We start from the raw sequence: 12,755 nt of genomic DNA, 5'->3' as shown, positions 1-12,755 counted from the left end.
GGTGTTTTGGTGATGGAGTGGATCCCTCATGAATGGCTTGGTGTCCTCCCCTTGGTGATGAGTCAGTTCTTGCCCTATTAGTTCACACAAGAGCTGGTTGTTAATAGGAGCCTGACACGTCCCCCTCTCTCTGTTGCTCTCTCACCATGTGACATGCCTGTTACCCGTTCACCTTCTGCCATGAGTTAAAGCTTCCTGAGGTCTCACCAGAAGCTGAGCAGATGCTGGTGCCATGCTTGTACAGCCTGTAGAACCTTTAGCCAAATAAACCTCTTTTCTTTATAAATTACCCAGTCTCAGGCATTCCTTTATAGCAATGCAAAATGGACTGAAACAACATGTCTGAAGGTATTAGAGGTTGTTTATCCAAACTGAATGACAGAAACCTTGCAAGCAAGTAGGCTTGCCCCTACCCCATGCCCTAGAGATTTGACAGTTACCTTAAAAACACAGCAGCATGAAGATGCAGACAACTTCTTTTTTGACCTTCTTTTTCTAGTTATTTTGCTGTAGGCCAGAGTTTTGCACACTGGGTAGCACAGGGAATTACTATGCAGGGTTTCATACACAAAAACCATGTATAATGCAACTTTCTGGCAATTAAAATATTTTTAGGGTATTTTTGGCTACACATGATTTTCACACCATACAATGGGTTCAGGGCCTAAAGAATAAGTAAGACACAATGTTGCTGTACCCTCAGCTTCCTCTAATATACTCCCGCTTGATAGATAATCAAGAAATGTTAGATCTAAAAAGGAAGTTACAGATTGCCAAGTTCCACTCCTTGCCAGGGCTTCAGTGATGACAGGGCCTTGGAAGGTGGGCTCCCCCTGCTGGACAGCTCCACCACCAGCACTTTCTTCCTCTATCTGCGCTCTGCTCCTCTCCAAATTCCACTGCTGCAGCTAGCTTTGCCCTCTAGCCCTGCAGAATAATTATAACTCCTCTTTCCTACGATAATAATTTGAGTTTCTGAAGCCTGTTATTTGGGTGATACTTTTTTAATGCTATAGTGATCATGAAAAGGGTCAAGTATCTGCATTGTGCTTTTTAATAACTACTGGATGGTTTTTATTCTCATCCAAGCTATTGACACCCGCCTCCCCATTAGGCAGCTCCACCAATTAATTAAATTCAGTATTTTGGGAGCTGTGCTCTGGAAGCGTGCCTCTTAGTCAGGAAGACAAAGAACAAAAACCACACATCATGTGGCAAGTGCTCTTATAGTGGCACAAATTGGGTGCCAGCCGCACGCAGGAGGAAAGGTTCAGGGTTTCGGCCCATCCATCGGGAGGGACTGCTAACCTGTGAGCTAGAAGCCCCCAGGAAACACAGCCTGAGCCTGCTCAAGGAAAGTGACCGGGTCTCATACTCAGCTTGCCTGTCGCCCTCTGTGTCTCAGACACCAGCCACACAGCCAAGCAGAGGAGGTGTTCCATAAGCCTACTCCAATCTTTTCGCACTGGAAAGGGGCCTGGAGGTGAGAATAACTAAATGCAACTCACTCGCCCCATGTGTCTCAAAAAAATGAGTGCTGTTTTTTTTTTCTTTAAAAAAAAGTAGGCCGGGCGCGGTGGCTCAAGCCTGTAATCCCAGCACTTTGGGAGGCCGAGACGGGCGGATCACGAGGTCAGGAGATCGAGACCATTCTGGCTAACACAGTGAAACCCCGTCTCTACTAAAAAAATACAAAAAACTAGCCGGGCGCGGTGGCGGACGCCTGTAGTCCCAGCTACTCGGGAGGCTGAGGCAGGAGAATGGCGTAAACCCCGGAGGCGGAGCTTGCAGTGAGCGAGATCCGGCCACTGCACTCCAGCCTGGGCGACAGAGCGAGACTCCATCTCAAAAAAAAAAAAAAAAAAAAAAAAAGTTATAAAAATACAACTCCAAACACTTAAGACAGGGAGTCTTTGTGTTCATTTCTTCCCATCTGTCAACTCATCAAGTGACGTGAAACAAATCCCCTAACTTCTGTGGACCTCCATTTTCTCAGCTACAAATTGAGGGGTTTGGCCAGGCACGGTGGCTCACGTCTGTAACCCCAGCACTTTGGGAGCCTGAGGCAGGTGGATCACTTGAGGTCAGCAGTTCAAGACCAGCCTGGCCAACATAGTGAAACCCCATCTCTACTAAAAATACAAAAAATTAGCCGGGTGTGGTGGCGCATGTCTGTAATCCCAGCTATTCAGGAGGCTGAGACATGAGAATCTCTTAAGCCTGGGAGGTGGAGGTTGCAGTGAGCCGAGATCACGCCACTGCACTCCAGCCTGGGTGACAGAGCGAGACTGTCTCAAAAACAAAACAAAACAAAACAAAACAAAGCAAAACAAATTGAGGGGCTTGATCCAAAGAACTGTAAGGTCCTTTTCAGACCCAGGGTCCTCCAATCTTTTGTGGTCCCAGACAGTGAGTGGATAAGCTACAGTGACCTGGCTGAGCTAGTTTATCTCAAAACCAGCACATGACTTCTAGTACAGAGAACAGCATGCAAGGAAACAAAGGCAGACAAAAGATTCCTGCTCCATCCCCACCACTATCCTGCCATGGATCCCTCCCTCAGTACATCTACCTGCACAGGTCTAAATACCAGCTCTGCCACTGAGCAAGTGGATCATCTTGGACAAGTCACTCAACCTCCTTTAGCCTTGATTTTCACATCTGTAGAATGGGGTTAATTTTACCCACTCCCAGTGCAGTTGGGATGGTGAAATAAGTTAAAACCCGTGTAAAGCACCCAGTACCTAGAAGACATATGCTGTGTATCCCTTTATTCAAACATTCTTTACCCATTGGGCCCACTTCAACATATTCAAATTCCAAAGGCTTATAGCAATCTGAAGCCCAGATGGCCAGACCTAGAAGGGCTGCAGAAATTAGCAAGCCCAACTCCTCTCTACCTCTGCGATTTACAAGTGAGGGAGCTGAGGCTCAGAAAGGTTTGGTGACTTGCTCAAGGACCTACATCAGCAAAGCCTGGCCTAGAACACAGGGTGGCAAACACCAAGGACCACACAACACACAAAGATAACCCTTTTTAGGCTCCATTCTCCAAAACTGAGAACCCCTCACTTATAATCCAATTCGGAAAAAATAAAAATAGAAGGATTTTCTATTTCTGTATATTTTTGGAGGACCACCAGAGATAGCCAGCATCGCAGTGTGTCTATCAAAAGCAAGGATTTCTTGAATTACTTATGAAATGAAGGTCAGTGTTTCTTGCTAGCAGTTTTCCCCAGCTGCTCTGCTCCCCTCTCCCTTCCCCATATCTACTCATTTCAATTTACATCTTGAGACACACGCGCCTACCTTGGGACCTTTTCAGGACAAGGTGAGAAGTTTTAGGCAGAGGCAATAATCCATGTCCCATTTAACACAAACAAACAAACAAAAATCACAATTATGCTATCCATAATACAAAAAGAATTCCTCTCCCCAACCCTAAGAGCCCCAGCCTGGGACACCTAGAAAAGTGCCCAAATATATTAAGGCACACCAACAACTCAAGGGTCAGGGACCCAAAGGTTCCCCTCACATGACATGATCAAAATCTGTGAGACCATTCAGGAGCTTCTGGAGAAACCTCAGCCCAGATTCTGCAAGGGCCACTGGAATGAGTTGGAGTGCTTTAGAGGGAGCTCAGACAATATAAGGAGGAACCAGATTAGAACTGGTTTCAGAGATATAGAGATAACGTGACCAGCTCCCCTCCTGCCCAGATTCCTGAAAGAAAGCATGTATCTTCAGGGAGTATCTGACAGAAAGCTAAAGCTACACCAAGAACATGCTTCCTTATAGCTCCTGGTGAGCACACTCCCTAGACAGTGTCTGCTAAAACTTGGAATAGGAGGGCCCTAATCCAAGCCTCACATCATGCACTTTAGCAAACAGACCTGGAGTGGGAGACCACCCTGCCCAAGCTTATATCACTAGCCAGTGGCAGCCACTGGCTTGAGCTTGCCCCTGACCTTCAGTCTAGAGCTAGTCCTCCCCGCACCGCACGGCTCCTTCCCACCCGGCCCACTCCCTCTTCCAAAACCTTGGGCTCACCTCCTGGTTCTAAGGATTCTGCCAGGTTGAACAACACTCAGAAGCAGGTGGCAGTTTAGCAATTCATTCAGAGGGACCTGGGGCTGTGCCCATCCCCGGTGGCAAGGAGAGACTGCAGTAAGAGACTGCAGCATGGAACTTTGAAAGGGCTCTCTTCTCTAAAGAATCCTTCTCCTCCTCTTCCTTCTCCTCCTCCTCCTCCTTCTCCTCCTCCGTAGTACTACGGACACATGTGCTCTGCTTGGGAGGAGGTAAGGAGGACAGTGTGGATGTGTAAGGAGAGTGTGGATGTTTATTGGAAGGAGAAGGGCAACAATCTGCAGGGCCCTGCTGTATACTCACACCTAGCAGAAGAGGAATGAAAAAGAGAGAGAGAGCTCTAACTGCTTCCACAAAATTATTAACCCTTGTGCTCCAGCTCTGCTCCTCGAACAGCTGAAGCAAGAGAAACAATACACTTAACCAATGGAGCACCAGCCAAAGACATTACATCATCGGTCAGCACCGTCATTGGCTAATAATTCCTAGAAGGCAAAATTTTGCTTCTAGGTGCTTAACCCTTTCATGCTCATCAGAGCAAAGAGGATTTGATCTAAATCAACACTTCCTGAACTTGCTTTTATCAGAATCATCCAGGGTGCTTTTTAAACATACAGATCATCATTTTTTCATTTCAAGCCATTTAAATCAGAACCAACAAAGAGAGCATGGATAACTGTATTTTAAATAGTGTACAGAGCGTGGCAACCACTGATCAACTCAGAAAGTCTTCCTCTCCAAACAAGATAACATTTTTCTGAGCATTTTTCACGTGTCCAGCACTTTGCTACATCATCTCATTTATTTCCTGCACTGAACAATGGCTCCATATCCCAAGTATACAAAGCCAGGTCAAGAGCGGATAAGTCGCCAGGCGCGGTGGCTCACGCTTATAATCCCAGCACTTTGGGAGGCCGAGGCAGGCAGATCACCTGAGGTCGGGAGTTCGAGACCAGCCTGACCAACATGGAGAAACCCTATCTCTACTAAAAATATTAAAAAATTAGCCAGGCATGGTGGCGCACGCCTGTAATCTCAGCTACTCCGGAGGCTGAGGTAGGAGAATCGCTTGAACCTGGGAGCCGGAAGTTGCGGTGAGCCAAGATCACGACATTGTGCTCCAGCTTGGGCAACAAAAGCGAAACTCCATCTAAAAAAAAAGGGAGAGAGAGAGAGGATAAGTACTCCTGTAATCCCAGCACTTTGGGAGGCCAAGGTGGGCGGATCACCTGAGATCAGGAGTTCAAGACCAGCCTGACCAACATGGTGAAACCCCATCTCCACCGAAAATACAAAAATTAGCCGGGCGTGGTGGCGGGTGCCTGTAATCCCAGCTACTCCAGAGGCTGAGGCAGGAGAATCACTTGAACTCAGGAGGCGGAGGTTGCAGTGAGCCAAGATCACGCCACTGCACTCCAGCCTGGGTTCGACAGAGCGAGACTCTGTTTCAAAAAAAAAAAAAAAAAAGAGAGAGAGAGAGAGGATAAGTCACTTGAGCAAGAGATGGAGCCTTGCTTTGAAAGATGGGCTGTTTGGACCTGACCCTGCTACCCTTTTGAAGCTCCCGCTCGAAGTCAAACCAAGCCATTTATTTACTTATTGCCTCTAGAGTTACAGAAAATATACACTCTTGAGTTGGAAAATGCCAGGAGCCTGGGAGGAATGGGGAAATGAAGACAATGGTGGATTATTCTCTTTCTTGGGCTCATTCCCTCTGCTTCTGTTGCAAATTCAGCTTAACCATCACTGTCTCTTGGAAGCCTTCCCCAACCACCCGCCAACCACCAAACCAGGGATAGATGCCCCTGCTCTGTGCTCTTAAGGTCTCCTGGAGTCGTGGGCTGCAGTTACTTGTTTACTGAATAAACCCCATGAGATTAGAGCTATGTCTACTTTCTCCACTAACATATACCTGGACAGCGCCTGCCACGTGCGAATACTCAATCATGACTGAAAGAAGGGAAAGTGTTTGCCAAAGTTCTAAACGGCATCACACTGAGATGGGAAAGACAAAGGATTGGAAGTCTGGAGACTCACAGCAACAAACTGATTCTGGGCAAGTTCGTTTGGACAGGGGAGAGGGGGTTGGTGTCCTTATCTAAAAATGAGGAGAATAGCACTCTCCTATGAATAGTTATAAAGATCAAATTAAAGAATGATCCAGGCTCTGATTTTCTCCTTCTCTCTCTCTCTCTCACACGCTCAAACTCTTCCATTTTATTGGCTGACATCTAAGTGCTGACAATTGCCATATTTATATCTCCAGCCCAGACTCCCCTCCTAGACTCCAGACTCACAGCCAAAGCCCGTCTCTATGTGGATGTTTTACGGGCATCTCCAAGAGAGTATTTGAATTGTATCCCCTAAGCACAACCTGCTCCTCGCCTAGTCTCTGTTATGTGAATAATCCTCCCATCCACCCAACCGGTTTTTGTTTTTTTTTTAACTAGGTGAAATTTACATAACTCAAAGCTAGCCATTTTAAACTAACGATGTGTGGCATTTACTATCCTCATGATGATGTGCAAACTGTCACCTCTATCTAGGTCCAAAACATTTTCATTACTCCAAAAGGAAACCACTGAGCCATTAAGCAGTCAAGCCCCAGTCCCACTTCCCCCTCAGACCAGCACAATCACCAATCTGTTCTCTGTCTCTATGGATTTACCTCTTCTGGATGCTTCACATAAAGGGAATCATACAATATATAACCTTTGGTGTCTGGCTTTTAAAACATGCTTTCACATAGTATTTTTAAGGTTCACCCACATTGCAGCACATATTAGTACTTCACTCCTTGTTATGACTGAGTAACGTTCTATTATATGTTACACTACATTTTATTTATTCAGTCACTTACTGACGGAGCTGCCAGACTTTCAGTAGCCAACGAATCTTAAACCATAAGGCTGGCCATCACCCTTCATCCCCTCCCCCTTCCCATATTCCCTGCATTTAAAGTATCAGCAAATCCTATCCATTTTGCTTCCTAAATAGAGCTCAAATCCTTTTACTTTTCTCCAACACTATTGCTGTCCTTTAGCCCAGACACCAATATATCTCTCACTGAGCTTCCAACTGTGACAAGATCTCATTCTTTCTTCTCTCTATTCCACTTCTCACCTGGTAGCTGAGATGGGCTCATTTCAAAACATAAACCAGATCATCCATTCATTTAAGCAATATTTACTAAGCACCTTTCTTCAAGGAGTTTGCCTCCCAGAGGCATAACAGACAACACACGAATATACACTATTATATCAGGTTTAAAATCCTTCAATGATTCATTGCACTTCAGATAAAAATCTAAGCTCAGCATGGCCTCCAAGACTTCATCGCCTTCTAACTCATCTCAGGCCACTCCACACAGTCTGCCCACTATGTGCTCCAACCACAGTGGGCTCCATTCCTCCACCTCATGGTCTTTGAATTTAAGCTGTTCTCTCTGCCTCTTGATCTTGGCATTGCTGGATCTTTCTCGTCCCCCACATCTCAGTGTAAATATCACTCCTTTGGGAGACTTTCCCTGACTACCCTGTTAAGCACATCCACCCTTCATTCATGTCACTCATTTAAGAAATACGTGCTAAACCCTGTGGTAGGCTCCTGGGATGAAGCAACATATGATCCCCTGGAGTCTGCAGTCTAAAGGGGAGGACCAACAATAGGAAAGTAAGTGAAATAGATAAATGACTGTTACGAAGGGAGAATAAAAAGGAGGGACTACAGAAGGCCTTTCCGAGAAGGTTATATTGAAGCTGAAAGACAAGGAGTCAATTGGACAAAGAGCCTGTTATTCTCTATCACACCCTGGCTATGCAATGCAATGTTCCATCCCTCAACGCTTGCTTTTGATGAATCCAAGTATTTAATGTCCATCTCCTCTAACAGACTGAGCTTTCTCCCCAGCACCTACGACAGCACCTGCCCCTCAAGAGGCACTCAACACACATTGATTGATTAATTAGTGGATGAATGAATGATTAATCAATCAATCCACCAATGAAAGCACTTTGGAAAGTGTAACAAATCACAGAGTTGTGAGTGATTGTTCTCACTATTATAATTATTATTTTGTGGCAAAAGAACATCAACTCTGTTGGGTTTTGGAAGAGACTGGGTTTACTTTAAAATGAGAATAAAAGTACCTAAGTTGGAGTATTACAGGACAACTAGGAGAGAATGTATATACATAATAGACACTCAAAAATGGGAAGCAGTAGTTTTTGTGGCTGTTATTAAAAGCTCCTCACAAAAGCTGACTCAACTCAAATTCCAAAACTCATTTTCAGGTGCAGTCACGAAATTTAAAGGTGAGAGAAATGAATACTTTTAAGATAAATACTACACACCAGGTACAGTAAAAAGCACTACCTCATTTGTGAGGTAGTGTAGCGGATGCCCTGGGGAAACTCTCAACCCCCCTTCAAGACCAAGACACTCATGACTTCCCCATGTCCAGCTGCCAGAGTGTTGGTTACTCCAGCTCTCAGCTGAGTACCTAGTCAGGAGCTGGCCTGCTGAAGGGACATCCTAGCTCCCTTCCTAGGGTCAGCCTGCACCCACTGGCTGATCAACATTCAGCTTCAAAGGCCTCGTCCCTTTGTCTCATGGGATGGATTGAGGCCTCTCTTGCACTACACCATAGATCAACATCTCCCTCTGCCCAATCCTGCTTCCCTTATCTGCACACAAATCTCAGAAGTGCCAAGTCTTTCTCCAGGGAACCTGACCCATGACAGATGAGTATGACGATTTCCTTTTAAATCAGAAAAAGAAGGTTCATGAAGGTTACTAATGTCCCCAAAGCCTATGGCTAAAGTGACATTCTAGTCTGATTTCCCAGCTAGCCCTTGTTCTTTCTACTACACCAATCTACACACAGCCTTGCCTCCAATGGCTGAGACTGGGTCTCTGTGAAACAGAAAGGGGAGCCCAGGGAGAGCAGAAGGGCACACAGAGGGCCTGAAGATGAGAAAAGAAGAGCAGAGGCACCCTTCAGAGTCCTGATGACAAGACCGAGGTCACAAGCCTCCAGAAACAATATCAAACTGATGTGCAGGCTGCAGAAGCAAGCATTACACAGACAGCATCTCTTCGCCTGAATCCATGTCCAGAAGCCAGGGAGCAGGGCTCCCGGGCAGAGGGGGCTCCCTTAGGCGGGGAAGAGCATTTGCAGCCAAGGTCCAAAAAGTGCTACAACTTACCAGCTTTCTGATGCTCCGGTCTCCATCCGTTGTCCCCAGAGCTGCCAGAGAGACCTGATCACTGATCAGAAATCTTCCACGGCCCTCCTTCATTCCAGGATAAAATTCTAAATATTCTAAGGCTGCACTTTAAGGTCTGTGCATGTTTTAGCTCCCTGCCATGTCGACAACTTATTTCCTACCTATAACAAGACCCGGTCCTACTCCATTATCTGCTGTAGAATTATCTGATGTTCTAGGTCAGGACACCGGACCTTTTCAGTTTCTTTACCTTTACACAAGAAAATCCACCTGGAATTCCTGCTCCCCATCAACTCCGAACCCCAACACACTTTTCAGCCAGGCAAAACCTCCGACTTCTAGTCAATGGTCACCTACTCTCTGAAGCCTTCCTGGCTTCCTCACCGTCCTCTTCTCCATCTCGAGTCTTCCGCACTACCCTGCACTGCAATTGCTCCTCCTACTGTCCCTCTTAGCCCCAGGAGCTCCCCAAGGCCATTCTTCATGCTGCTAGGGCTTGGCACCGTGCCTGGCACTCAGAAAGAGCCAAGTAAGTGCTGGATAGATACACGAGGTGCTGTATCCAGAGCTATTCTCTGCTTCTAGCTTGGCCAGGGAACCACTCTGAGATTTCGTCCTGCCCCCAGGCTGACTGGAAATTGGCCACAGCGTGACAAATCTGACCCCCCAAACCCAAGGCAACAGATCATGAGGGATCTGGGGACCTAAGGCAGGTCCTAGGAGCCGGCGCAGAGCAGAGGTCCAGCCGCTGCGGTTCCTGGTTTCCCGCAAGCTCTTCCCCGGGCCGGGCGCTGGGTGGAGGCAGTCTTAGGATCCACAGTCTTGCGCGCCCCCGGCTCCCGGGCCCGGCAGACGGCCCCCGCACGCCGATCTGTCTGTCCCAGGGACCGGCCCAGGGCCCCGGCAGCGGCAGCCTGGGGAGACACCGTGGAGCGCGGCTCCCTGCCTCCCTACCTGCCCCTGCGTGCGCCCGCATCCCGCGGACACAGAGCCGGAGCTCCAGGGGACGCAGCCCGACGCGAGAACGCACCAGCAGCCCCCGCTCGGGGTGGGGTCTCCCGGCTGTCAGAACCCTACAAAGTCTACTTTGCGGCGGCGCGCCGCTTACCGTGCGAGCCGCCAGGAACTCGGCGCCCGGTGGTGCCTCGGCGCGGCGCCCGCCAGTAGATCCGCTCCGGGTCCCGGGAGTTCAGCCTCTGCCCCTCACCGCGCGCGAGCGCCCCCGCCCGGCGGCCCGGCCTCCCCGCGCCGCGGCGCCCCATTGGCTCGGGCAAAGAGGCCCCCGGACGGCCCCGCCCACCCGCGCCCACTCCCTCGCCCACGCCTCTCCCCTCCGCCCTGCCGGGTTCACCTCTCCAGGCTGGGAAAGTTGCTTCTAGACTCTGAGCTCTCACCGGGCTGAGGAGCCCAGTTAACTAATAATTCTGGGTCTCAGGAGTGTCTAGACGCCCCTCGGGGAGTACGAAGACTGCAGTGTCCTTGGAATCCACCTTCGGGAAAGTCAGCTGACCTCCCGGACCTCAAGTGGCACCTCAGAGAAACCAGGGCCCCTGGTCAGCAAACGTCCCAGACTGTGGGCTAGGTCCTAGGGCCAGAATGCAACAGGGAGCAAGACAAAGTCTATCGTCCTCGTGGACTTTGCATGGGGTGGGGGAAGGGGTAGGTTATATACAACAAACGAAAAAAACAAGAGAATGTCGGCCGGGCGCCTGTGGCTCACGCCTATAATTCCAGCACTTTGGGAGGCCGGGGCTAGTGGATCACGAGGTCAGGAGTTCCAGACCAGCCTGGCCAAGATAATAAAACCCCGTCTCTACTAAAAATATAAAAATTAGCTGGGCATGGTGGTGCGCGCCTGTAGTCCCAGCTGCTCGGGAGACTGAGGCAGAATTGCTTGGACCCGGAGGCAGAGGTTACGGTGAGCCGAGATAGCGCCACTGCACTCCAGCCTGGACAACAGAGCTAGATGCCGTCTCCGGAAAGAGAGAGAAAGAAAGAGAGAAAAGAAAAGAAAGAGATCTAGGACTGCTATACCCAGGGTAGTCTCTGGGACACTTGTGATATTTGATAGTTGGAGAACAAAAACGATTCCAGGGCTGAAGCAGGAGCATTGCTGACAGAGGGGTCGGCAGATGTATGGTTCTGAAGCTGGAACTGGCCCCCAGGATGGTTGAGTGAGGTGAGCAAGGGGAGAGTGGGTTATGGCCAGAGAGGTAGACTAGTGTGGAATCACCATCACCCAGAACCTTGTAGGCCACCGTGAGGATCAGGGATTCATCATATCAATCTGGAGGGAACAATTCAGGCAAGAGATTATGGTGATGAAGACCAGGGTGGTGACAGCAAGATGGGGAAAAGGTGGAGCCACTAAAATGTGTGTCAAAAGTAGCACAGGAAGACTTGATGATGGATTAGGCTGGATTTAGGGGATGGTGTGGTTTGAATGTGACCCCCAAAGTTCATATGTTGGAAACTTAATCCCCAATGCAACAGTGTTGAGAGGTAGGACCTTTAAGAGGTGATTCCATTAATGCCAGGAGTGGTCCTCTCCCCACTCCTCTGCTGCTCTCTTGTTCTGCCTTGTGATGCCTTGTGATGCCTGGGATGACTCAGCATGAAGGCCCTTACCAGATGCAGCCCCTCAATCTTGGACTTCCCAGCCTCCAGAGCCATAAGCCAAATAAATTGTTGTTCCTTATAAATTACCCAGTCTGTGATATTCTGTTATAGTGGCACAGAATAGACTATGACAGGGGTTGACATAAAGGAATGAAAGAAGAAAATCTCCTAGGTGTTTAACTTGAGCCACTGTGGAGTAATGGTACTATTACCAAGATCAGAAAGGTTCTCACCCAGCATCTTCCACTTACTGCATGAGCTTTAGTACATGATCTCAGTAACTAAGAGGGAGTGACTCTAACCTCAGTAACTAAAAGGGCATAAGACTAGCTGAAGGATCCCAAACTTTAATACTGATGTGGCTGGGTAGTCATGTACTAAGTGAGGTTGGCAGGGTGTAATAGAAAGGAGGGGTGGGGCTTGTGACAGACTGAGGTATGCACACCTGCCTAAGGGTACAGTCACTGCTCAGTTCCAACTGATTTTTGCCAAATGGGAATGGAGACCCAGAGTTGCCAGATGTTCTGTTTTTTGTTTGTTTGTTTGTTTTTTATCAAGACTGAGTCTTGCTCTGTCACCCAGGCTAGAGTGCAGTGGCACCATCTCGGCTCACTGAAACCTCTGCCTCCTGGGTTCAAGCAATTCTCCTGCCTCAGGCTCCAGAGTAGCTGGGATTACAGGCACCCACCACCACGCCTGCCTAAGTTTTGTATGTTTAGTAGAGACGGGGTTTCACTATACTGGCCGGACTGGTCTGGAACTCCTGACCTCATGATCCACCCGCCTTGACCTCCCAAAGTGCTGGGATTATAGGCATGA

The 12,755-nt window shown here is 48.3% G+C and overlaps 1 protein-coding gene across 7 annotated transcripts in view; it reads right to left on the bottom strand.

Annotated features, from left to right (window-relative positions):
- SYN3 (synapsin III) overlaps positions 1 to 10,515 on the bottom strand; it is a 548,186-nt gene extending 537,671 nt beyond the window's left edge. For 4 of the 7 annotated variants that reach the window (XM_005567484.5, XM_005567485.5, XM_015457272.4 and 1 more), the window contains exon 1: positions 10,426 to 10,515. The gene's annotated coding sequence lies outside the window, so the exon portion shown is untranslated. Of the gene's footprint in view, positions 1 to 4,050; positions 4,411 to 9,296 lie in introns of those variants that run through there. The other 3 variants (XM_074003894.1, XM_005567482.5, XM_045364292.3) reach the window with 3 other exon arrangements.
- Between the last annotated feature and the right edge of the window lie 2,240 nt (positions 10,516 to 12,755).

This window comes from Macaca fascicularis, chromosome 10 (assembly GCF_037993035.2).
Source record: "Macaca fascicularis isolate 582-1 chromosome 10, T2T-MFA8v1.1".
In the NCBI taxonomy this organism is placed as follows: domain Eukaryota; kingdom Metazoa; phylum Chordata; class Mammalia; order Primates; family Cercopithecidae; genus Macaca; species Macaca fascicularis.
Note: the sequence above shows the minus strand (reverse complement) of the source record. Positions and strands in the feature narration are given on the sequence as shown.